The 25,310-nt window shown below is 46.2% G+C and overlaps 1 protein-coding gene across 4 annotated transcripts in view; it reads right to left on the bottom strand.

The window, feature by feature from the left end:
- The window catches only part of LOC135915671 (neuroglobin-like), a 416,057-nt gene that overhangs the window by 32,861 nt on the left and 357,886 nt on the right, over positions 1-25,310 (bottom strand). The window lies entirely within an intron of this gene.

The following is a 25,310-nucleotide window of genomic DNA, read 5'->3' as shown; positions in this document are numbered from 1 at the left end:
GAAGGTGAAGGGGCAGTTAAAAAGTTGTAATAACTCGGGGTGTAAGTACACTCGCACAACGTTTGATCTCGTAAAACGAACATCGAAACAAAGCCGCACTAGCTAGCCGCGACATGTTAGTGCAGAAATTCCGCTCATGCATGTCAACAGCTGCTTTGTCTGTCGGTTATCAGCACGTGATGCAGTCAGTACCAAAGAACCGCCGCCACGTAACGCAGTGACTTTCGTACTGTTCTCTGCCCCGGCAGGCTATCGCTAAGAAACGCGAATGTATTCAGCATCAAACGGTCCCCTGCACGTTTGTCAACTCGCGTTTCGTACTAAAGCGGTGTCCGGCACTGTAGCACTTCGAAGAGCACTTCGTTAACGTAGTACATAATATTTTACGCCTTCCTTTGAAGCCAAGGTCCTGTTGGCTGACTTTTGCCGGTATAAAATATCTAAGATCTAGGTATCTCGTAACCACTTCTAGAAAAAGAAAAGAAAAAAAACTGGCCCTATAGGGCCTCCAGAAGGGGATGGCGAGTCCAAAAAAATGTATCAAAATGTAGGCCTCAATAAAAAAAAACGTGAGAGCTAGTTTCAGAGTAGGCAATATTAACGGTATGGTCGTAATTAGCGCCAATATAATCGAAAATTTACCACATTGTACTCTACTCCTGTAAAGGATGCACCGCCGCAGCTATGGACATGCTGAGGCAAAGCCACTGTACGGAATGCCCTTGGGAAATGGAGCCAGTTTGGACTAAGCAGAGCTCGACTGAGGCAATGCTGTCTGGAAGGCGGCTGCGGTGGTGGCCAGAAGATGCAAGAATTAGTCGCAGAGTAAATAAAAGTAACGGCACCCATGTAATTAGAGCCAATATACTCGAAAATTAACCACCTTGCACCGCAGACTGCACTATCTTGGGGATTGGCCTCCCAGGCGTCTTGGTCAAAAAGAGAAAGGGTCTCCAAGTGTCGACGCTATACAGAAGACAAGGCAGACTTGATTTCGCGTGGAATACGATACACTTTCAAGTCGCTGGATATTACGGTTTTATTTCTGACGTTCGTAAGGCAGCGGGTCTTTCGGTGGCCCGTTTTTTTAAAGACGCGCACAATTTAGTAAAGAATTCTTGTTAACCACTTTAGCAAGACAGATGGCAACATCTCTGCCATCTGTCTTGCTACCGTGGTTAACAACAAGACCAGAACCACGGATTAAACGGCGTCAACGGCATCGCGGAAAGATATACAAAGACGGAAACGGAAGAACGCTATCTCAGGTCCCGCTACAGAGTACTAGGGAAGTTTACTTCCGGTACACTATTTCCATGCAAGAGAGTAAGCGAAAAGCAGTTCGGCGTTCCTCCAGAAGATAGAACAGCATGTTCCGAGAGCAGCTCCGATAATGCTCCTTTCCTGCACGACAGCTAACAAAACGGGTTACCGTACGTTTGCAAACGTGTAAACAGGGCTTCACGGGAGAGACGGGAGAAGCAGTGAAGGGATGCGGGGAAGACGGGCGAAACTGCGTAGGGAATCGCCGCGTCCTCTCCAGCCCCCTTTCTTGCCTTCCTTCCCTGAGACCATCCCGTCCCTTTTGTTGTTACCGGGCGCACAAGAAAGGCTCCGGCGACCGCTTATTGTGTTTCGACGCGTCATCGGCGCCACGCCACAGCGCGCTTTCATGCGCCTTTCAGCCATTCAAGATCGTTCAGCCGGGCGTCATCGTTTTCAAGACAATTTTCTTACTTCCGCTTTCCATCTTTTGTTTTGTTCTTGCGATCACTGAGGCACATCGTTCACCCGCCTTCGTCTTGGCTTCGGTGTTAATGTCGTTTGCTTTTTCCGCGACGCTTCTACTTCTTCTTCTTTTTTTTACTCGCACCTTCCTAGCTTCTAGTCCGAAGAATTCTCCTCGCGCTACTGACAGAGCCTGGTTCCAGAAGCAGCCATGTCGTAATCACCCATGCCGTTCGCTGCAAGACAGACAGTCGAAATTCATGACGTCATGGATTGCGGGGTAGTGGAGTTATCATGGCCTCGTTGCCACTAGTCTTTTTTTGTGTTTACGTATCTTCTGGCTTACACCAAATCTCATCTCCTGATAAAAATAGCGTTATCATACTGCGTAAGCGTGCTTCAGTGGTACAGCTTAAAGCGGTACCAAAACAATTTTTTGCGGAAGCTGGGAACACACTGAAGTGAGTGCGATGCTTTTAAAGTAGTACAGTCCCGAAATAATAAAAAAACAGAGGTAACAATAACGGAGATACAAAAGAGCGCAACGTTTACTTTCCACATTGCTTCTCAACATAACATTATTTTTTTTAATCAGCTTCCCATTTTCTGTCACTTTAAACCTGCTGCGAAGTGATAGAAGGAGTGCCGTGAAACGTTGGCCATTAGAAAGCCCACCTGCAGCATCTTCTGGCCACAGTATAACGCTCGCCTCGTTGCTGACGGCCAAAAGATAATTTAATGCAGCTGTAATCATCAATCTGTGTCATAACTGCCGGGGTCGCATAACTGATGTTTGCTCTCCATGATGCATATTTTCTTATTGAAACGAAAAGATAAGAAAGAATCATTACTCCCTACATAGCTATTATTAGCTAATGTTTAGTTCACGGCTATTGAAGGTTTGGAGCGCGTACGGCAGGCAAGTCATGATTAGCAGGTTATCGCCGTCCTTGAACAGTGTACAATCATTGCACTCTAATGGTGCTAACTTATGGGTCACAAATTTAGAGGTTAAGAAAGAGGCTTAAGAAGAAGTCAGGGAGCACGCAATGAGCGATAGAACAAAAACGTTAGGCGTGACGTTAAGAGTTAGATAGAGGTCGGTATGGATTAGAAAGCAAGGCCGAGAAAGGGGGAGGGAGAGGGTTAGCCGATATCCTAGTAAACAATAAGAACAGCTAATGCCTAGGGAAGATGACCGCGGTGGTTTATTAGAGTTACAGATTGCCTGCCAAAGGAAGGGAAGCGCAGTCGAGGACGGCGGAGGACTAGGTGGTGCGCCAAAATTAACAAATTTGCTGGCATAAGATAGAGGTCAGCTGTCGCAAGACACGGGTAATCGGAAAGCGGTGGGAGAGGTCTACGTCCTGCAGTGGACATAAATGTGGTGGTGGTGGTGGCGGTGGTGTGATGATGATGATGAAGAAGAAGGAGAAGAAGAAGAAGAAGAAAGAAGAAGAAGAAGAAGAGGAAGAAGAAGAAGAAGATGATGATTATATGGAAAGATATAGACAAGATGATGACGATGACGACGATGATGTATCTTTGAAAGGAGGAAAAAGAGCTGCAGGAAGTTGGTTGCTGGCGACTCTAGCCTTGCGCTTGTCGCTCGCAATTCACGCTCCACCCGAGAGCCGCGTTTAAGGAAGACTTTTCTAATTAAAAAGAAACAGGAGTGTCGTTCAATGCGTCATCGTTCAGAATCGCGGCACGAGACGAAATAACGAGAAGACGTAACGAGAGGACGCAAGCCCGGAGCGTGTCAGCCATCGAGCGCACAGCGCCACCTCGTCCGGGTTGACACAGCTTCCTGGAATGAGTCTGCTAATCGTTACCAATCGCAAGCTCTTCATGACTTAAGAATTAATAAGGAGCAGTCAAAACACCCCCCTTCTCAATGTCCTGTGTTCTCACGAAAACACCATGTCATTCCGACTAGCCAGTGGAGCAAGTCCAGAGGCTGGAGTGTTCCGACCAAAAGATTTACACTGCGTAACCAGTTCAGAACGTTCCATCAACCAGCGTTCGAGATCAGCGTGAATGTTACAGATAACAAATAACGGCGACGCGGAGAGTCCCATCTTGTTATTCTGCCGGGAAGTCACGTAGTGCGCCATGTTATGCAATTATTGGTGAGCGAGTCTCGTGCGAACCATTTCGAGGTGGAAGCATTTTTATCGGCATTGCAGTCTTAGATCCTCTGCGACAGGAAAGCAGATGAAATTGCTCCGAGTTATTAATACGGGGTAACAGCGAGTGGCTGCCTTCTTTTGTCTCGATATTACGTCGACCTAGACATGGAAACGGAAGCGGCTCGTTTGATTCCACATTCCCACAGATGGCCAAGGTTAGATTCCCGATGCCAACAACGTCGCATTAAGGCCGTCTTCGTTATGGTAGCTTCATGCTTCCTTCACCCACCGCAGTGATTTTGTCCGGGAGAAGATGCATTCGCTGAGCGAAAGACAGCGCGCCCACGTAATATCAATGATTAATTCAGGACATTCAGGACGCGTGGATGCCTCATGGCACTGATTCTTTCCAACCCATATATCAGTGCGAATGGACCGTAAAGTCAATGGCGAAACTTCGATTGCTGGCTCCTTTGTTTGCTTCGCCAGAGCTCGCTTCGTTTAACTGCACTGACATTGTGTCCCCAGGATCCTACGCACATTTCAATTTGCAGGCCCCCCACCCCTTCCTCCCCTTCAAGAAGAGCCTGAACTTCAGGGGGAGCTAGAAGATGGTCAACCATCTGTTTATTCTTTATTTCTTTTCGTGAAATATTCTATTGTCCTTCCTACGTCGTTAGTTTTAAACCTAATGCCATATACTAATCAGCTTTGGTTTAATGGTGAACCAACGTAAAATTAAAATTTCGATGAAAATGAAATTTCGTTCCAAGCCCTGTACAGAATATTGAAGGGCTTCACTGCAACAATGACCATTCGCAATTTTATATTCTGGCGGCATTTACAGTAGCGGGTTGCGCAGAAAACAAATGACCGTCAGTAGTGGCCTAGAGTAAAAAAGAAAATTGGGGTGGGGGTCTCATCCCAATTTACATTTTTCCAGAGACTGTCGTCGGAGGTATTCGTTCAGACAAATCAGAGGCAGAGAAATGGCCGCTCTACCACCTTTGAATTGAATATGCATTGAATGAATTGAATATGCATTTTCGCTGTTGAATATACCCGCTTACCGGACGGACGGAGCCAATACAACTCTCTATTGTGAGGCTGTTTCAATATTTTTGGCATTGTTAATCTGCTGTTGCCCAACCGACAATGTCGCTAATGCTATCCTAGATAACAATGTGCAAGACTTTTCGCTCTTAACTATTCGCCCCTACTGGACTAACGACATTTACTAAAGCTCTTTACTGCCACACTGTACTCGTATAAGTACTTTAGCTCAAGCTTATCCGCAACTACGGAATCAACGACGCCGGAAAGGCCATTGTCACGCTATGGAAATATTGCAAGTCTCAGAACTTCATCCCTGAAACCGCTGACGTTGCTACGACTCTCTAATAGCACACTGAGTAAGCATATTCGCCCTTGAACATCGATTTTTACAGAACCGACCTCATCACTGAAGCTCTATAATATTGCACTGTCTATGTATCTTCCCTCTTGCAGAACAGCTCCTAACGAACCGGCGATGTCACTAAAATTCTCTACTGACATACCCTGTATTACTGCTCATTATTATCCTCATGCGCTCTTATTACGACCAACGCGTGACGAGGGACAAAAACACAAAAGAAGACTAGCCGAGGCGCCGGCTTCCAACCATCTGCAGCGATAAACATACAGTTTGTTCATCAATAAATGTTGTTAGAATCGAGCGCCTGTCCATCGTCTTCTTGCGCGTTTTGTCTCGCGTTACGCTCTGGTCGTAGTAACGCAGCACCAACGAGGCCACCTCTTACTGATCATGCTCATTATTCTAAAGACTAGCGCCAAATAGCAGGGACAAAGACAGAGTAGACGACAGGACGAGCGCTCGTCCTGTCGTCTACTCTGTCTTTGTCCCTGCTATATTGCGCTAGTCTTTAGAATAATGATGACGCACCAACTAGCCCAGCTTTCTGCCTTGATCATGCTCACCTTCCATACGCGACAGCGTCTCTAAAGCTCCCTAACAACAACACGCGGTGGTCTACCCAACCGACGACGTCGTCATCGGCGCTCCATTAGGCTCTGCGCGAGATTGGCTCCAAAACCGCGTGCTTCGGAGGCGTCGTCGTCACAAAGGCGGCAAAGGAGCTATGGTTCCCAAGGACAAACGACCGACGTCATCCCATGAATAGGCTGCGGGAACGCCACCACACACACTCTCCTCCTCCCTCCCCCCCCTCTTGCACTCTCCTTTCCCCCGGCAACAAAAGCCGACCTTTTTCTTCCCTCCAGCCCTCCTTCAGGCGGGAACTGCTTTTATGGCATTTTGCCCAAGGTTAATCCAAGCGACGCCGAAGGAGACCCGCAGTATTCCATTCATGTGCTGCGGCGGAGAAGCCGCATTCGTTGGTGTGTGTGCATACGTATTTTTTTTAATATCTGCGCGAACCAAAGTACGCCGCGACTGCGCACTTAATAAGGCGGCTCGCTTTAGCAATCGCGGGGTTTCTTTGCGTGCACGACACCGTGAGTTGATCGTGGGCGCTGCATAAAACAGATTGAAAACGACTCCATGCGAAGGCTCCTATCGTATCTTCTACAGCCTATTCTTCAGACTAAGAGGACTGCGATGCACGTACTTAATTAACGTGCCGTTTTTTTTGTTGGAAGTAGTTGCTCTGCGCTTGGTTGCGAAGTGTCAAATAACTGAAATGTTTCATTTTATCTATGGTCATCGTTTATTCATGCAGCGATTTAACGTTGTGGAGAAGACGGTACATATAGTGTACTTGTCGCCAACTTTTCCAATCAATCAATCAATCAATCAATCAATCAATCAATCAATCAATCAATCAATCAATCAATCAATCAATCAATCAATCAATCAATCAATCAATCAATCAATCAATCAATCAATCAATCAAACAATCAATCAATCAATCAATCAATCAATCAATCAATCAATCAATCAATCAATCAATCAATCAATCAATCAATCAATCAATCAATCGTTAGGCCTACGAGAAGAGGCTTTACTGCGACGTTTAATCGAGCAGAGTGAGGTAAAACGAAGCTATATTGGCAGTTGCGCGGCTAAGAAGCCAAACTCGCACTACAGAGAAAAACTGGATTGCTAAATTACGCTTTTCGAATACCAGATAAATCAGGTTTACAGTGACCGGAGGCATGGACACACGGGTAGACCGTGAATATAAAACAAAGGTGGCGAAGCCACTTTGAAGTTCGCACACTGTGTTCTTGTGACGTTACAGGCTTTGACAGCGCCCTCCGGTTAACTGCATATTCGGTTGTCCATCCATATACAAGGAATACATTACGTTTTAAAGAATCCAACCAATGAAGCTTTGCGAACTCCTTTCGACGGAGAAATAGGACAACACATTCTAAAATTCTTGACGTCACATGGCGCACTCTTGAAAGCTAAATTCCAAGAGGCAAGCTACAGTCATTATTTACTTGCTAGTAAAACTCCCTTTCTTCAGGCTTCTCCTCCCTTTCTGCAGGCTTCTTTCTTTCTTTCTTTCTTTCTTTCTTTCTTTCTTTCTTTCTTTCTTTCTTTCTTTCTTTCTTTCTTTCTTTCTTTCTTTCTTTCTTTCTTTCTTTCTTTCTTTCTTACCATGTAAGTGAAGCTAGAGCCTTCAAAGCTAAATTACCAAGGTCATTATTCATTGGTTGTTCTCTGCGGAATCCACGAAAGAAGGCTCGAATCTGAGCCCACGACTCCAGTAAGACGGAGAAAAAGCAATAAAACAGGGGAAGCTAAAGGACAAGGTTTCTGGAGTGTGTCTTACCGAACTGCTTTCTGTCAGGTCCGTGACAAGCGCGATATTAAAGCCGTGTTGTGCGTGGCGTGTGACATCACCTGCCGGCTATACTTGTCGCGTATCACTCGCTCGCTGACAGACGACACGCTTCCATAGAAGGAAAATGATTGCCTGTCCGTAGGCGTCCTTATTCATATCGATCGATCGGCTCGGTAGGAGAAGGTGCCGATTTTCGGGTGTATTGGAGCTTCGTGATTTGGACGGCGGCGCGACCAACGCATACCGCCCGTACCGAGCCGGGCGGATGGTACGAAGTGGTCGTCTGTGTTTGCAGGCTTCAATAATCGCGCTTGTTGAACGGCGACCAAAAGGAACAAGCCTTCCTTTCAAGATGTTCTAGTCAAGAAATGTTAGTTCCGTGGCGCGAGACTATCTGACTGATACGAACTGATTACCTCGCTAAATTTTTTCTCGCTTTTTTCATATTTCTCGTGCCCTAAAGCTTTCTGATAACGTCCAAATCGGCGATTAACCTCGTTTTTCTTATTTCGTTTGCAACCAATGGAAGAAGGGTGATGACAAGTGTACGCACAAGAGGAATACAACAATTGTCTAGCTACATTTATGGATTCTGTGTACCTCTTGCAGCACAGTGGCAGCTTCCAATTCTAGAGGATTGGCCAAGGTTGGGTACACACGCAGTGGCACCCACCGAAAATCAAATAAATAAAAATATATCAATTGAATATACTAGTTTATTCCATTAGGTGTGCTTTGGATATATGTATGAGCCGACATCGTGAGATCGAGCTCTGTTTAGAAAATTATTATTTATTCGGTATTTCGCAAAACAGAAATGCGCTTTCTGGTTATACTTTGTCGGTCGGCCCTACAGGGATTATTTAAATTCATTCGCCGGTACTTGCATTTGACGAACATGTAAATATCGGGTATGTATCCACAGATATATCAGCCGAGATGCCGACCGATCCGACAGCAGGCAGCGGCCAGCAGCAGCCATGCTCAACCCGGGAGGGTAGACAAAGAATCCTATGCTGAAAAGTGTTACTCGCTATGCCTTGAGTTGCTTCACCTTAATAAGGTTGTGTCTACAGAGAAGAAACCTTTGCAGGAACATTTAAATTGCGAAGGCTAGCATCAACTTAATTTGGGCGCCTAATTACATACATAGTTAAAAAAATGAAGTAGGTAAAACGAGAGTAGGAACACTAAGGAACAAGCGGAACTATCAAGAGAACGTAAACGAAGAAAGAAGCCGCGCACACATCTAATAATATTGCATAATTCCATTACATTGCGAAACTAACATTAGTTTTCACAGAATTTATTAGTTACCTCAGTCGAAATACAAATAAGAGCACGTGTCAGTAATGTAACCAGGTTTTAGGACCGGTGTCGTTTTCAAAGACCTTCTTTTTTGCTGAACAAGGGTGTTCTCCTAACGATTGCTCATATCGAGTGTGTTTTCTGATGCGAAAACATCGTTAGCTGTGCCACTTACACGTTCCTTTATGCTACGCGCTCCGATCCAGGCATAATGTAATTCCTCCTAAAATAAACAAACAAAAAGGATGACCTAAACCCTCGTCCCGGAGAGAGTTCTTCTAAGCTAAAGCGCGGTGAAACATCGTTTTAGAGCCTGCAGCATTTTCAAGTCCTTAGGCGCCTCAGTTACTTTACACTAAGCGCTAAAAGGAGCTACGCCTTCAGTAACCTAGGACCTTCTCATTTGCTTTGCTTCCAAGCTAACCTTATGTATTTCTGGCAAGACAGGCAACCATTGCAGGACAGACACTCTCGTTGCAAGAAAAAAAAGAAAAAAAAACTAGGCATTATGGCACCCCCTAATGACCGCGCGCGAACGTCGTTAGGCCTTCGATTTGGCCCGGTGCAAACAAATGAACCGTTGGCAGCGGCGGCTATCTGCCCGTCGAACGGCTGTGTCTGTAGCTCCATCTCACTCAGTTGGACAGTGTAGCCAAAGTTGTGGGTCGCGTGTAGCTCCATCTCATTCAGTTGGACGGTGTAGCCAAAGCTTTGGGTCGCGTATAGCTCCATCTCATTCAGTTGGACGGTGTAGCCAAAGCTGTGGATCGCGTCAGCCAATAAGGAAAGAGAACCAGAAGAATAGCTCCCTTCCAATGGTCCACCTCAGATTGGCCTCCATCCGACAACGACTGCTTCACGATAGGGCTATCTGAAGCATTCGGAGGGTTTTCTTTGAAGTAATCAACACAGTATACAGTACGCATGATTTGAACTTTTACAGAAGGAGGTCCCGAAGAATGAACTGTCAGGGGGATCTTCTGAGAGGTAATGCTCAAGCACAGCACATAATTAGGGGACACGTGAAATGCGCATGAAACACTATAGGATAGTGCGAATGCCACAGTACAACCTTGATAGTGCACACAAACTACACTATAACAATACACCACATGGTACGCGGAACACGTCGCTGTAGAACATGTGCAAATGTTTCCGTCTAGCAAATGCATAACCGCCCGGCTTTGTCGCAGATTGCACTGCTTTGTAGTGTTGGAACTTTTCTACACACATTTGTTCAGTGCACTGACGCAGCTTTGGCCGGCACCTGTAGTAGCACGAGTGACATCAAAGTGAGAGCCGCCTTCAACAGTGGACCGGACCGTAAATCTGGTGAACAGGTCAATGCTGCATTGTTGCTCGTTTGTTGCTTCCGTATACATTTTAGGTTGGGCCGCAAGAGCACAGAGGCGCTATTCTCCAATAAAACTACTTCGCACTCTGAGCTAATACTGTTTTTACGTGTCTCCTTGTGCGGCTGTCCCTTTATTCTAATCGTGCAGTAATTTTCTACAAAAATCACTAACCGACATGCCCCCTACCCCTAACCACGCAAGACGTTCTACCGAAGGATGACTAGCGCACGATGGACTAGCGCTCCTCCGCAACTTCTACGGAAAGAAGAAACCGCGGGCTGACATCAGCCCTGCGAGGTCTTTGCTGCAGTGCACGCGTGCACTGAAGCAGAGCATGAGCGCAGAGGGCAAACGATGCCTGAGAACGGAGCAGATGCCGGCGGCCTCGGCGGCGGAGGCGTCAGAGACGAGGTGTTGGCCTGATGGCTGTCTGTCGAGAATAGTAAATGGATCGATGCGACGTCATTCCACGCGCGTGAGGTGCGGTTACAATGGTTAGGAAAGGGACCTCTGATAAAGCGGCCCCGTCAGAATATAGGCGGCAGGATGTCGTCCCGGGACACCGATTAAGTCCGAGCGGGACGCGTTATTCGATCCCGTGAGACATTTGACAGATGCGGGTACAGAGGTACGTGGGCGAAGGTAATTGTTTGCCTTTCTTTTTCTTTTTTTTTTGCTGTCCGGGATGTGAAGGTGACCTGGTTTTACCGCCACATCACGACGGCGTATGTTTCCTTCTTGCTGGAATAACCGTTCGTTCAAGTTCAAGAAGAGATACGCCTATTCAAACATTCTGTATGCGTTCCAATAAAGCGATATCTTTTCGGCACTAATGAGAAGAAACGGCCGCAAAACTGACACGGGATCGTTACCGATGACGCAAGAACGGTGCGAAAACTTGAGATGGTAAAGTCCACCAATAAGACCAATACATTCAATCGGTATCTCAAGAAAACGGACAAAAGACTTACGACAATATAGTTACATGGGAAAACATTCCACCACAAAAACATTTCGTCCGCAGTCATCTTGAAGACGTCTTGAAACACAATAATTGCCGTTGCGTTGGCAGTAATCTAGCAGCCAACTGTAATTTTTCGTCTAGGACAGGGTAAAGGCATTTTCTATAAAGAAATACTTTTTTGTAGTTAGTATATTTTGTCATGCTCTCCTTTTTAGCAAGGCGTGATGCGAGTAGAATCTAGTGAAGCGAAAGGCAAGACAGTGAGAACAAATCTGGCAGCCGTTATCTATTTGATCGTTGACAGATCTATGCGTTAAGCCTAAAATATGCTTTTCTTTCTGGGTTTATTTTCCGGTGACGGAAGCAACACTTTCGTCAACCTTTTGACGCTCTCGATCCGTTTGCGAACCCAATGCGCCGTAGCATGTGTAACTCTTACAAAAATATTTGCTCTCTACTCTATAGAGCATCGACAGTCGCATATCTGTAGAACGTGAATACTAAATACGTATAAGAAGTTGTAGCCCATGGTCCGTAGGATGTCCGCAGGTCGTCTGCGGTGTATCATAAGCACAATGCTCTCATTCAAGTCGTATGTGGTCCATGAAATTATGACTTCACAAATACAACCTTATAATCAGCTGTTGTCTATAAGATTCATCTTATAAGGTCTATGAGGTATTTTAAGGTATTATAAGGTATAAGGAGCATAGGGTATAAGGTATTATAAAGTCTATAAGGTATAACATAAGGTATAATAGTATGGTATAATATATAAGATGTCTATAAGGTATTAATTGAAAGGGAAAGCGAAAGGCAGTGATAAAAGCGACTCTGCGAGATTAACCAGGCTGTCCTGCACTGTTAGAAGGGGCAAAGGGGCGAGAAGAAGGGGAAATATGAGAATGGGATAAACACGTTATACTTAGAGTAAAAGAAAAGTACACAGGGAGGCGAAACCGTCTATAAAACATTTGTGGAAGCTGTATAAGCTACCGCAATTTCTGTGTCTGGATACGCGTGAAATAAGAACCCAGCGCAAAAGGATGGAACTGCCAGGCACACGAAAGCGGCAGACAGATAGAGAGTTCACCGGGTCACACAACGTGCATCGATTTCGCTGCTTGAAGAGGGAGCTGGCACCGCGAGTGGCATTGAGCGAAGAATAAACGTACGTCAGAGTGAAGGAAGTGGCAGGCCTTCACGAAGAGAGAAGCAAGAAATTAAGGACGCAAGGAGAGACTGAAATAAGAAAAAAAATGGGGGGGGGGACAAGAGAGAAGAGAGAGCTTACGGAAGTAAAGCAAAAAGCTAAATAGAAGAGAATGACAAATAAAGGAAATGCGCAGAGAATGAACGCAATGAAGAAATTACTTGAATCGTCGAAGTGAAAGAAAGGTAGAATGAATGAAAGGAAAAAAAAAGAATAAAGTGAAAAAGAAGGAAATAATTAAATAAAGGAAGGAAACGAAGCTCACCACAACGATGTACAGTCGGCGTCAAAAGTTTACGGAGCAAGGGTTTCCCGTATAACTGAAACTTATACTGTCTGCAGAAATTACGCCTGTCCTACGCCAACCGATTCCACGGAGCAAGGGTTTCCCGAATAACTGAAACTTATACTGTCTGTAGAAATTACGCCTGTCCTGCGCCAACCGATTCCGAGTAGTCTTGCACAATCTCGAACTTACGCGAGCGGAGACTATTTAACGTGGATATATCTAAATCTAAGGGCATGGGCGTTTCTTTAAAATTTTGCTTCCAGCGAAATGCGACAGCCGCCGGTGGGATCGCTCCCGCGACCTCGATCTCAACGGCAATGCGCCGCTGAACTGCCGTGCCGGCTATTCCGTTGCGGCGACTTAGTGCCGTGGCTGCTACATCTAAAAAAAAAAAACTCGATAATGGAAGAAGAAAAAATGAGAATGCTTGTGTACCCTGCATATGGCGCACGTTAAAGGACCCCAGGTGGTCAAAATCATTCCGGAGTCTCCCACTGCGGAGTGTCTCATAATCGTATCGTGGTGCGTCACGCAAAAACACAATATGTAATTCAACCTTAATATTTTTTCGGCCGTTTACACGAATCTGGCCTATCTGACGTTATATCTTGGCGAAATAAACTTTGCTTTTAGCGGGGCATGCACTACCTTCATTTGGCCCCCTTTACGCGTCTGTTATAATAAAATTTTTTATGCAAAGAAATGCTATAGCTCTACGCCGGCCCGAAACTTTCCGGCGGATATTCCCAAGACTAGAAACGTCGCGTGCAAGCGCGGGTATGAGATCGCAATCGATCAAATCGAACGCAACTCTGCCGCTAACATCTTTTCTCCATCAAAACCAATGTTCTCTCCGCATCGTCGCAATTTATGCGTTTATATAGCGGGCACGCTTTTTTTTTCGCCTGTGAGGAAGTGTTTGCCCTCGCTTGTTTGCGTTGCGCGACTGGCTTCCTTTCTGGCTCGTTTAAGCCCATGCCGGGAACCTCCACGTTATTGGATCGACTCGGCACGCGATGGCTCGCCTTGGCTCCGGGCCGGAAAGAGCTGGGTATACATTGAAACGCGGTCGATACGCTGCGCACCAGCACGACTCCCTTTAGTAATTTTGTGAATTATTATTTTTCTTACCGTGGGCTGAGAAGCGCCGGGTGCCAAAAGCGGGCCCAGTAACGCGTCGGAAAGTGCCATCACAGGAGAGGCCGACATTTTTTTTTCAGTTCTGATCTAAGTTTAGAAAAAAAAGAAAGGAAGGGGAGGAGCGTGTGGGAGAGAGAAGGAACTCCGGGGGTTTGCTTAAACATGGTGGGAGCTATACATAGAGGGATATAGTGTCCCTGTGTGCAGCAAAATTAGAGTGGGTTATGGGGGGAGGGGGCTGGGGTGTTGCAACTATGGACAGCATCGGAGATAGCCTACGTAGACAGCTCATAAGACCGCTCTCGAGCCCAAGTAATGAAAATCGTGTGTAACCGCCTGGAGCACGTCACTGCGATGTCACGCCACCTCGGGCCGACAAGAAAAAGAAAGCCACATGTGGCGGCTCTGTTTCAATACTCTGCGTGTGTGAGCGCACGAAAAACACAAAATAGCTTTACACAAACCGCGCAGGAAAGCGTGACATCGTTTTCCTTCTGCGTAGACAACAATCTCGTCACCTTTCCAAGCTCCCGGCCCAGCCGCCATCTTGTTTTCGAAAGCCATGCTGCCTGCATCGTTTCCGACTTCGACGCTGCCTTCACCAAGCTGTCTTCTTACGACGTCTTCGTTAGAACCGGAACGGAACTTGAGATGGACGCTGCTTAGCCGACTACCTTGTCGCCTACGGCGCGTAATGAAACAAAGCAGGGGATACTGGAAGGGAAAAGCACGCGTCTGCCCCTTCCCGGCAGTGCACCATGGCTAGCGCCATGGCTAGAGACATGGCCTCCAAGATGGGGCGAGCCCACGCGTGCAGCCAGATCTCGGGGTCCAAGCGGGCGGCACTGAAATTCTAACCAAAACAGAGGGAGCTGCAAGTAACGGCGGTTCAGCCAGCGTGGGGATGATGGGTTGTTGCATAGATCGGCGGTAATTTTCTTCTTAGGGCTTCAAATGGCCCCCTGGAATTTTAACACTGATTTTCAGCAACACGTGGCGTTAGAGATGAAACAATTCGCAAATGATTGCGCATGCGCATAGTGAGATTGCTTTCGCGCGCTCGGAAAAAAAAAATATGGTCGCTTGAGAATTTAGACCAAGGAAAACAGATAAAGCGTAACAAATAGAGCGACAAGAACGTCTCAGACCACAAGCCCGTATATCCCATTCAGGTGCCAATTAAGTCTGTTGATTGAAAGCCTAATATAATCGTATTTCTTACATCTTCAGAATAATAAAAAAGCGATCATCTGCAGTATTAAATTAGAATTTTCAAGTAATTAGCGAGTTTCGTTGAGTTTGCAGAATATGGACTGCGAGCGAAAACTCACTACAGGAAAATCAGATATGAGAACAAACTACTTTGTGTCTAGAAAGTTTGAAAGGCACCTATCCAGCTACTTGAAGATTATGTGGGGTGGAACACATTAGAAAGCTTTAGCATGTCCGGTATTCCGGCAGACGCAAGTGAACGGGGCGTTTTGCCGGATGAGCTGAGTCGCAAATGTGAACGGCCTGCACGGTGCAGCGCTGAACCAGATGAACATTATATTGCTAACATTGCAATAACCAATACAGCCATAACCAATATTGCAATAACCAATATTGCAATATTGATATAGTGCTAATATTGCAATAACCAGATGTATTCTACTTCGCTGTTCGTGTAAATTTTCGGCAGCGTCGTAATCGTCTTACTCTCAAAAAGAATGTAAGGGCGTGAGTTATACAGCGGTTTCCACCCGTGTTCACTTCCAAGAGTGTAAATTATTTCATAGTGCACGTGTACAGACAGGAAGACGCACGCACGCGCACGAGCTGACAAAAATAGACATGCCCATGCACTGGAGCAGAAACTCGACAAACACGCGCACGCCCGACAAGAAAAAAAAAGAAAAGGCACCGCGGACGTGTGTGTGTGTGCGCGCACACACACACACGCACACAAACACACACACACACACACACACGCGCGCGCACGCACGCACGCACACACACACGCACACGCCCACGCACACACACGCGCGCACACACACACACACACACACACACACACACACACGTGGAAACCCAAACACGCACACGTACGGAAAGAAGTGGGGGTGGCACGCCTGAACATAAAAAAAAATTAGTTGAAAGCACTTGGGCTGTTTGCGCTCTCGAGATGAGTTGCAGAGTGCCTCGATGTGAAGGCCTTCAGCGAAGAGGAGCGCGAAGTGTTTTTTTTTCCCTCTTCTCCCGACTTTTTCGGGTGCTGCCGTGGCCTTGCCGCGCGTGTGACTGGCTTTCTTGGAACGCCAGCAGATGGCGCTTGCCTCCGCGCATCATTGCCTCCGCGCCGGGATGCGCGGAGGCGAAAAAAAAAATTAAATTATGGGGTTTTACGTGCCAAAACCACTTTCTGATTATGAGGCGCGCCGTAGTGGAGGACTCCGGAAATTTAGACCGCCTGGGGTTCTGTAACGTGCACCTAAATCTAAGTACACGGGTGTTTTCGCATTTCGCCCCCATCGAAATGCGGCCGCCGTGGCCGGGATTCGATCCCACGACCTCGTGCTCAGCAGCCTAACACCATAGCCACTGAGCAACCACGGCGGCTATAGCGCGGAGGCGAACGAGAATCAATAGGAATTGAACACTAAGAGATCACGCGACACGAAGGAACTAATGAACATAAATAAGAATACAGGAAATGCACTGGAGAGGAGAAAGAAGTAACGACAGCGATCGTCGTGTAAATCAGCTGCTCATCAACAGGCGAACTGAACGTTTGAAAACAATTAACGAGGACGAGGTTGTAGCCTCCAAGGGTGGACTATTCCACTGTTTGATGGCAGCGAAGCTTACGGCATTTTGTCCATAATTAGTGCGAGCCTCAGGCAGTAAAATATTATTATTGCCGGAAAAACGTGTATTATTACCATTAGTCGTAAATTTCTTTCATGTAATATTAAGAAGACTTGGATTGCGAACGATGTGGTAGACCATAATGGATAAATTAAAGAATATAGTATTTGAAATAGGGAGGATACTTATTAAGGAAAATAGTGGAACCGAATGAGCGTGATATGTATTGTTGATTATAATACAGAGTGGCTGTGTTTGGATACGTTCTAGCAGGCATAAGTTTTATATGCAAGGCCCCATGACTCGATACAAAAGGTCAAATGACTATTAATGGACGCAATATGGAGACAAGTTAGAGTAGGGAAGGCGAAATATTGACGAGTATTGAAAAGAACACGAATGCCGTAGGGGGTTTTCCTTTCTATTTGATCAATGTGCTCAATAAGGTTTAAGAAACACTCAAGTTCGACACCAAGAAATGCGCATTGATTTGAAGGGTATGTTGCATAGTTATTGACATATACACCGGGAGTAAGTTTCTCGTCCAGGTCCTACTTGCTTCACATGCATGTGATAATGGTTAATAAACACTTGATTGAATTTAAATAGGTCTGATTTTCTTTCTTTCATATTTCGAAATTATTTTTCGTGTTCATGTTTCTTGCACGATAGTTACGTGCAATACGTTTTCTCCAAAGAAACGTCTAGACTGCATACGCTTTTAGTACACGGGGTATTCCTTTAGCTGTAGTACTGTACCATTCGGGGCCTTTTCTGCCTGCAATCAATTAATATCCGCATTTGCGCGAATAGCACTAGCGTCACAACGCGTGACATTTCTGGCGCATCGCGTCCATGTAAACGTTTCTAACGCGCTAGGAAGGCGAAGAGCATTAATGCGACAAGGGAGGTTCGTTCGAGATGGGATGAGGAAGGAGAGTGAGCGACGGAGCGGTGAGGCAGGAGCAAAGGTGTGTTTTGAGGAGAATAGGCACTTGGGGGACAGGGGGAAAAGTAACGGGCAGGGCGAGCGCGACGGATCAGGGAAAGAGGAGAAGCTGAGTGTTGTGACGTGGAGAGACACGTGATAGGTGGAAGAGTAGTCGGTAGGGGTTAGGCGACGGAGGGAGGGCAGCAGGAGCATCGGAGTGTTGTGACGTAAGAGGCACGTGACAGGCGGAGGAGTAACGGCCAGGGCGAGCGCGACGGTGTAGGGAAGGAGCAGGAGCGGAGTGTTGTGACGTAAAAAGACACCTGAGAAGCGGAGGAGTTTGCACAACGCTAATTAGGTCGCTGCAACCGAATGTAGGCCTAATACAGTGATATTTATGGATATTTATTGAAGCAAACAACGCCTTAGAGCTACTGAATTACAGTCACTCAGGTGTGACATGAGAACCCCTGAGTTCGCTAATCATTCTTTCTCACACGACAACGATGGAGGTTCGATCTCGTCCGCGTGACAGGTTCGTAGATTTGTAGCACTGGTTCACAGAGACGAAGATAATCCATAGGGACCTTATACGCAAATTCGAGTTATGACCTTCCACTTCTGTCTCTCGGGATATGCGTTTTTATAGGCCTGCGAAATTGTGGCTCACTATTTCTTTCCACGCGGGAGAGAAGTTGGACTCGAAAACAGGTCTCGGGGTTGGCACACAGGAGTGCCACATAGGTCACTGGAGTGCAACAGATAACGACATTTGGTGTGTGGGGGGGAGTCCACTAGAGATAGATGAGCGTATCTCGAGTGGCTTCGGTCAAATATGCAAAGGCAGCAAAGCAGAGTTTGCGTGCGCTACGCTTTATTGCACGCAGTTGGCTTCGGCTTCGGCTAAGGCTATTCGAAAAGGGTCGAGATAGGGATACCTAAAGGGGGAAACTAAGAAACGAGCTCTAGAAATCAAGCTGTAAAATTTCGCGCCCGAAACATAAGCAGAACGGCCACTCGTAACCGTGGATGGATGCTTGGTGAGCCGCACAAAACACAAGGGTGAAGGACGGATGCCAACGCCATCTTGAGGTTCCCGCAGCAGCCTTCCGTGACGACACAGACTTTGAAACAGTGTGCTCCGACTTTGTTCACTGTATATCGATAGTTACGCTAAATTACAAAAGGAACCGAAGACGCAACTTGCCAATATTCCAGAACTTTTGCTGCGCTAAAATGCTTCGAATAGGAGAATACTTCTTTTTGATAACCATGACGTGGCATTTGCTTACCAGTGTAGCGGTTTGAGCACAATATTAAAGAAAAGCAACAGTGGTGATCGGCCTTCATTCTTTTATCCGCTAGTAATCAACTCCCTCACGAAACTGAAAAGCAAGTTTTAAAAATGACAAGAGAGAGAGAGACAAAGAGGAGGAAAGACAGGGAGGTTAGCCAGTGTAAGTACCGGCTGGCTACTCTGTGCTGGGGAAAAGGGTAAAGGGAATAAAAGGAGAAAGAAGAAGAAATGACAAAACTGTTACTTTACGACTATGGTTAAAAGTGATCCAATGTTAATGTCCCTTTAAGCTTTAAGCTACATTGGTAGCCCACGTTTATCAAATGCCGAATAGATTAGGCTTACCGCTTAGTTATTTAGGTCAAATAAGACTTCTAAAGTTTCGTATCTTTCACCCCACTTATAGTGCTTCAGCAGTGTAGCTAGCCTACTCGTTGGCTATGCTGCTGAAGCACTAAGTGTGGCCAAAGATACAAAGGAAGATTCACAAGCTGGCTTTTCTTGACGTTCGCATGTAAGCTCTACCCGCAACTTCTTGAACCTTCACTCGCAACTGAGAGGCCTAGACATACCTTTCGTTTCAGCTGTTCAGAAATAAAGAGGTGCCACAGACTACCTGTATACACTTGTAAACTGAAAGACTCGAAAAGTTTCTGCACACTCAGAAAGGGAGCAAACTCTGCCGGCATTACCGTAACGTTTCTTTGTTGGAGTGTGGAGGCGAAGCATTAGAGCCACGGTCGTCGTTCCTCGAGTAGGCATTCAGCGCCCTCTTTTGGGCCTTTCATGCGCTCGTTCCTCGTCGATGGAACGCAACTGCCGCAGTCGCTTTGGCGGTGAACACCTCAGCAAACTTCGTAATGTATTCAGCCTCCTTGCCGGTCGAAATTTGCATATATGTCTTTCGGTATGAACCAAGGAGGCTTAAAAACGAAAAAAAAGTAGAAATGTTGGTATGCGCGGGCCAACGTCTGCTCTTTCGGTATGAACCAAAAAAGCTTATAAAAAGAAAAAGAAAACGTGGTATGCACGGGCCAACGTTGGCGGTACGTCTGCGCAGAGCCCCGAAACTTGAAAACGCGACTCGCATAAAAGGACGCCGATCCGAGGCGGTTTACGTCAAGATCACAGCTCTTCATCGCCCTCTATTTACAAGCGAAGGCTAAAAGAAAATAAAGGCGGCAAGTATTGACTAAGAGGTTGGTGCCTCAGATAGAGGGACGAGTTGTAAGCACTCGACGGTGCTAGGCTAACAGGCAATGGCGCTAAGTCAGTCGAGGTTGGGTCATGTTGCGGCTTGGGCTTAGAGAAGAAAGTGTACCGTATTTTCGGGAGACTATGGGCCCCCGTATTCACAAACGGGCTCTGACTCTAAGCTCTCTGTTATAACTACGGCAGGGCAAGTATGCCTACGGCATTCGGCCGGGCGGCCTGGCGCATAATACCGCTCAGACAAGAACGGGGGCACTACGCATCGTTTGTTCAGTGACAGCCATTTTATAGCCGTCATCGAGCAGCTATAGCACGTGTGATTACCTCAGCCTGACGTCAGGGCAAACGCGGTTTTCCGTCCTCCTCGTTACTTTCATTTTGCAGCACTCTCCCTCGAATTCACCCAGCAGGGAACAGCGCCTCTCCTCGATTAAAAATGACACCAAGCCTCAACAACGGTGATTACTCTTACAACGAGAGGTTTCTCGAGGAACGCACTTTAATTCCCTGTGCAATCGAGTACGGATGCCCACAGCACTCGGTAGCAAGAGGTTTCGCTCGGGAATTGCCCTGGCTTGTCATTAAAGCGCAATAACCACTTCGGCCGAGAGGCGGCACCGCGATACACTTTCGTGTCACATTGATTCACAGTCGAGAAAGAGGACTAGAAAGCTTACCAGCAAGTATGCGGCCTGTAGGGTGGGCAACACAGCAACAAAGAACGTCAAGCGGAAAGTCAGAGAGCATGAAATACTCTCATGGGTGGCGGCAATGGAAAAGAAACCTGCCATGAGTAACTACTTAAGAGGAAAGAACGAAATCGGGAAAGAAATAATTTATGATAACTCATACGGAAGCTCATTACTTTTCGAAGCGAGATCGGGATGCCTTAGAACACGCACCTATAAAGCGAGATATAAGAAGGGAGAAGTAGCATGTGCTTGTGGCGGTAAAGCTAGAGAAACTATGGAGCATGTTTTATTAGAATGTAAAGACGTCTACCCATCGGTCGATTTAGGCACCATTGGCCTCCTTGAAGCCCTTGTGTTCAGCGAGAGCAGTGGAAAAGTAAACATGTTTGCAATAGGGATTAGTAAGAGGCGATTGGAGGATCGGTGGAAGAAAATTAGGGAAACGACAAAAAGCGGAGACGTACAAAAGCACAGTAATGAGGGATCAGAAAATTTGGTTGCGGAAGTTCATTGTGTTTTTTTTTCTTTTTTATTGTTGAACCTAGTTAGGACATTAGGCAGTATAATAGCAAAAGCTTGGTGACGCAACCCAGCGCCCCTTTTCAAAGGGGACGCTCATAACATCCATCCATCCGTGTATCGTAAGAGGCGACAGGAAGATTGGTGGATGAAAAGTAGGGAAACGACAAAAAACAAAAACGGAGACGTGCAAAAGCAAAGTTCAGAATAGGAGGTCGGGAAATTTGGTTGTGGGAGTTCAGAGTGTGTATTTCTTTTCTTTTTCTTTGTTTTTTAACTTAGGTAGGATATTAGGCAGTATAATAGGAAGAGCTTGGTGGCGCAACCCGCCGCCCCATTCCAAAGGGGCTGCTCATAACATCCATCCAACCGTCCATCGTGTAGTGTGCCTAGATGTCCTCCCTGCTTTCGTGTATTCTACCCGTATAGGCGCCCACAGGGATCAGAACTGCGCCTTTCTTTAACTTGCTCCACTCGTGCCGCATACTTTCTTGAAGGGAAAACAGGGGCACGGTGGTATATGGAAATTCAAGACGATGAGCAAAACGAGAACAAGGTGAAAGAGGGAGGTAAGGTTTCGACAAGTGGACTTGTCCATTTGTCGAAAGACAAGTCCACTTGTCGAAATGTTGGCTGCCGCTTTCACCTTGTTCTCGTTTCGCTCATCATTCTTTCTTGTAGGGATTTTACTTTCTCGAGTCCAGGTGGAGTATCGAATAGAGGGACGCTTCAGAATACGGGGGCTACCTATGGTTATCACCGCTATACACGAATAAGTGAAGATATAAAAAAAATAACATGCGGCGAGACTACTCTCACGACGTTTGTGGACAGTATTGCGAATAGCAATCGAGCAATGCAGCGGCAGACCGTATTCCTGAAGTCTCATTTAGTAAACACGTGCAGCGGTAATTCTGAGACTTTCGTTGCTTCGGCTATAACCAGCATATTCCGATATCACCCCACTTTGCTATGACACTCACTTGACAAGGCCACCCACGGGCATGGTGGCATGAGGATGACCGTATGACGCCGACGCAGTGTTCACGGAATGACGAAGAAGGAATAATATCGATCTAACGACAAGGGCGTATAATGACGACGGCATCCCGACAATGAGATCGCGGCCGAAGCGGGCAAAGCATGCTATTCGCATTAAATAAATCGCTGTAGACCTCTTCTAGACAACGACGTAATACGGATAGGTGCCCACAGTTGCTTGCCTTTGCCGACCACGCACCTGCATGGTTCTGGCTAAAGCGTAGGATCCTACATGGTCCTGAGCTTCAGTATAAGAAAATTGCCTGATCCGATGATTATTGCGTTCGCGAATTGAAGTGCTTCGGCGAGAACTACAGGGAGGTGTTTTTGTCTTTTTTTTCTTACTATGCATGCGTCTACGCGCTAGCGACGTCATAGGGTTCTTGTTTAATTACCTGAAGCTTGTATATAGGCTCGATGCAATAGAGACACGCTTGATAACACGTGAATGCATTGCAATTGAAAAACACGGCAAGCCCACGTTGCCGCAAACTCAACACCGTAAAAAAAGATAGATAGATAGATAGATAGATAGATAGATAGATAGATAGATAGATAGATAGATAGATAGATAGATAGATAGATAGATAGATAGATAGATAGATAGATAGATAGATAGATAGATAGATAGATAGATAGATAGATAGATAGATAGATAGATAGATAGATAGATAGATAGATAGATAGATAGATAGATAGATAGATAGATAGATAGATAGATAGATAGATAGATAGATAGATAGAGAACGAATGCTGTACCACTGCTGTTCGACTAGTGTCGGACCAGCGTTGTCCGATATAAATGCAACGTAGCATCAGCTTTAGGCCCCCGCACCGGCCTCGCTTCTAGTGCTGCTAATGACAGAGTACAGACTAGAGAAGGTGCGGTAATAGCGCTCTTAAGGCGAGAAGCCCTGTCGCCACTTCCCTGGTGTCCGCGTTTGTCTGATGATACAGCCCGAGGTGACAGCCGGGCACGGAAGCTCAAAGGGAGCGCAAGTCAGATCCCACCAGTGTGGGATCTGACTAGCGATGGCACCGCGTTTCTTACAACGCGACGCCATCGCTACAGTCTGATACATCGCCGGGTTTTCTGGAGCTTTCAGCTCTTCGCGGCATAGAAGGAGAACGTTTCCAATCTGTTCAACTTAAAACATAAGTTAAATGTTTAAGCTGATATTGATTCCGGCAGAAATAAGTGCCTCTTTCCGGTATTCTGAATTAAAAGAAGAATAGGAAGATGAACAACACAAATTTAAAAGGAAGATAGTGTTTAATGTAAACTGAAGGCATCCGCAGTGTTACATTCAGGGTTCGATACTTCAGATTGGATAATCGAGCTCATATGACTGAAACTTGAGGGGACCCCTTGTTTAGCTTGAGGCCAACTTCTATTTACGTATTCAAGCGCACGTGGTCTGAAGAAAGGCTCTCGTTAGACACCGGCTGAACCAATTTGAGTGACATTTGTTGCCTATAAGACAGACAGATAATTGATTGCGGGCTACTGCGAGAAACGAAACTGTGATCGTAGGCCTCATAGTTTTTCACGAAAACTGTCAAAAGTTCGCGTAAAAGAAATGTGAAACAGGAAACTTTAGAAATCAATAACTTTTCGCTCAAAACAGATAATGCAGTTCTGTCAGGTGCATTTGTTAGAGCATCTTAAGCATACAAATTTGATGCATGAGTTATAGCATATATGAAGATTTGACAATATTTACGGGGGTTTTACAAAAGCCGTAATCGCCAAAATATTCGTTCATTTCAGAGCGCCGTACAATGCATCAGTTTGTTCCACCTTATGTGTTTGGGTAAATGACGCTTACAGAAATATGATATCGTTTTTTATTGCCTAATTGCGGAGTTGTGCTCTTGATGCTTCAGTGTTCTTTTTTCAGATTTTGACACTTTTTTTAGGAAAATTGGTAGTAAAGTCCGTAAGTCAGTGATGGAATTAATTAATAAATTAACCGGCGGTTAGAGAAATTATCATTCTCTGTACGGATCGGTCAGTCAATTAATCACAAGAAAATCATTAAGGCAGTGCTGCAATCAATCAATCAATCAATCAATCAATCAATCAATCAATCAATCGAGGCAGGGCGCGCAACCGGCTCGACCTTCGGAGACAGTCGCAAAGCATGCAACGAATCCAGACAAAACAGAGCTCGTATCAAGGCCTCCGATACATCGCACGCCCCCACGGAGGCCTGCCTCGGTTGAAAAGGCTGCGTTCAGACGCATTGTGTAAGTTACGTCTCCCGGGGACAAAATATTACTTTCATCTTGATTTATTGGCGCTCCTTACGCTCGACGGGCAAAAAGAAACGCGGAGCGCGGAAGTCCGGAGACGTGTCTTGGCCGCAGAGCAAGAACTTCTTTCACGACGTGTGTGCATGGCGGGGCACGCTCGCGCAGTAGACCGGAAACGGGACCGGAAGTGCGTATCGATCCTAGGCTGCCTCTTGTTGTCGTGCGGCCCGCACCAAGAGAAACAGAAAGAGAGAATCGATAGACCGAGAGAGAGAGAGAGAGAGAGAGAGAAGGCTTCCCCGTGTGTTGGCAGCGGATGCAAGATTATATACGTGCGCCTAATGAAGACGCAGTGCTGATGAATGGTGGTGTTCCGCGAAAGCAGCTATCGCTGCGGCTTTGCCTATACAGAAGAGAAGCACAGCTGCGAAATCGGAAGAACGCGGTAGTTGCCGAGTCAGGCGACGGAAGCTCGATTTTTGTGCCCCCGCGTATTGTTGCCGTGACAGACGACGGTGCCCTTGACGTGAGCGCGCTTGAGCCCTGACGAGGAAACAAAAGTAGCTAGCAG

This window comes from Dermacentor albipictus, chromosome 7, assembly GCF_038994185.2.
Source record: "Dermacentor albipictus isolate Rhodes 1998 colony chromosome 7, USDA_Dalb.pri_finalv2, whole genome shotgun sequence".
NCBI classification, from domain to species: domain Eukaryota; kingdom Metazoa; phylum Arthropoda; class Arachnida; order Ixodida; family Ixodidae; genus Dermacentor; species Dermacentor albipictus.
The sequence above is the reverse complement of the archived record's forward strand: the minus strand, read 5'-3'. Positions and strand labels throughout refer to the sequence as shown.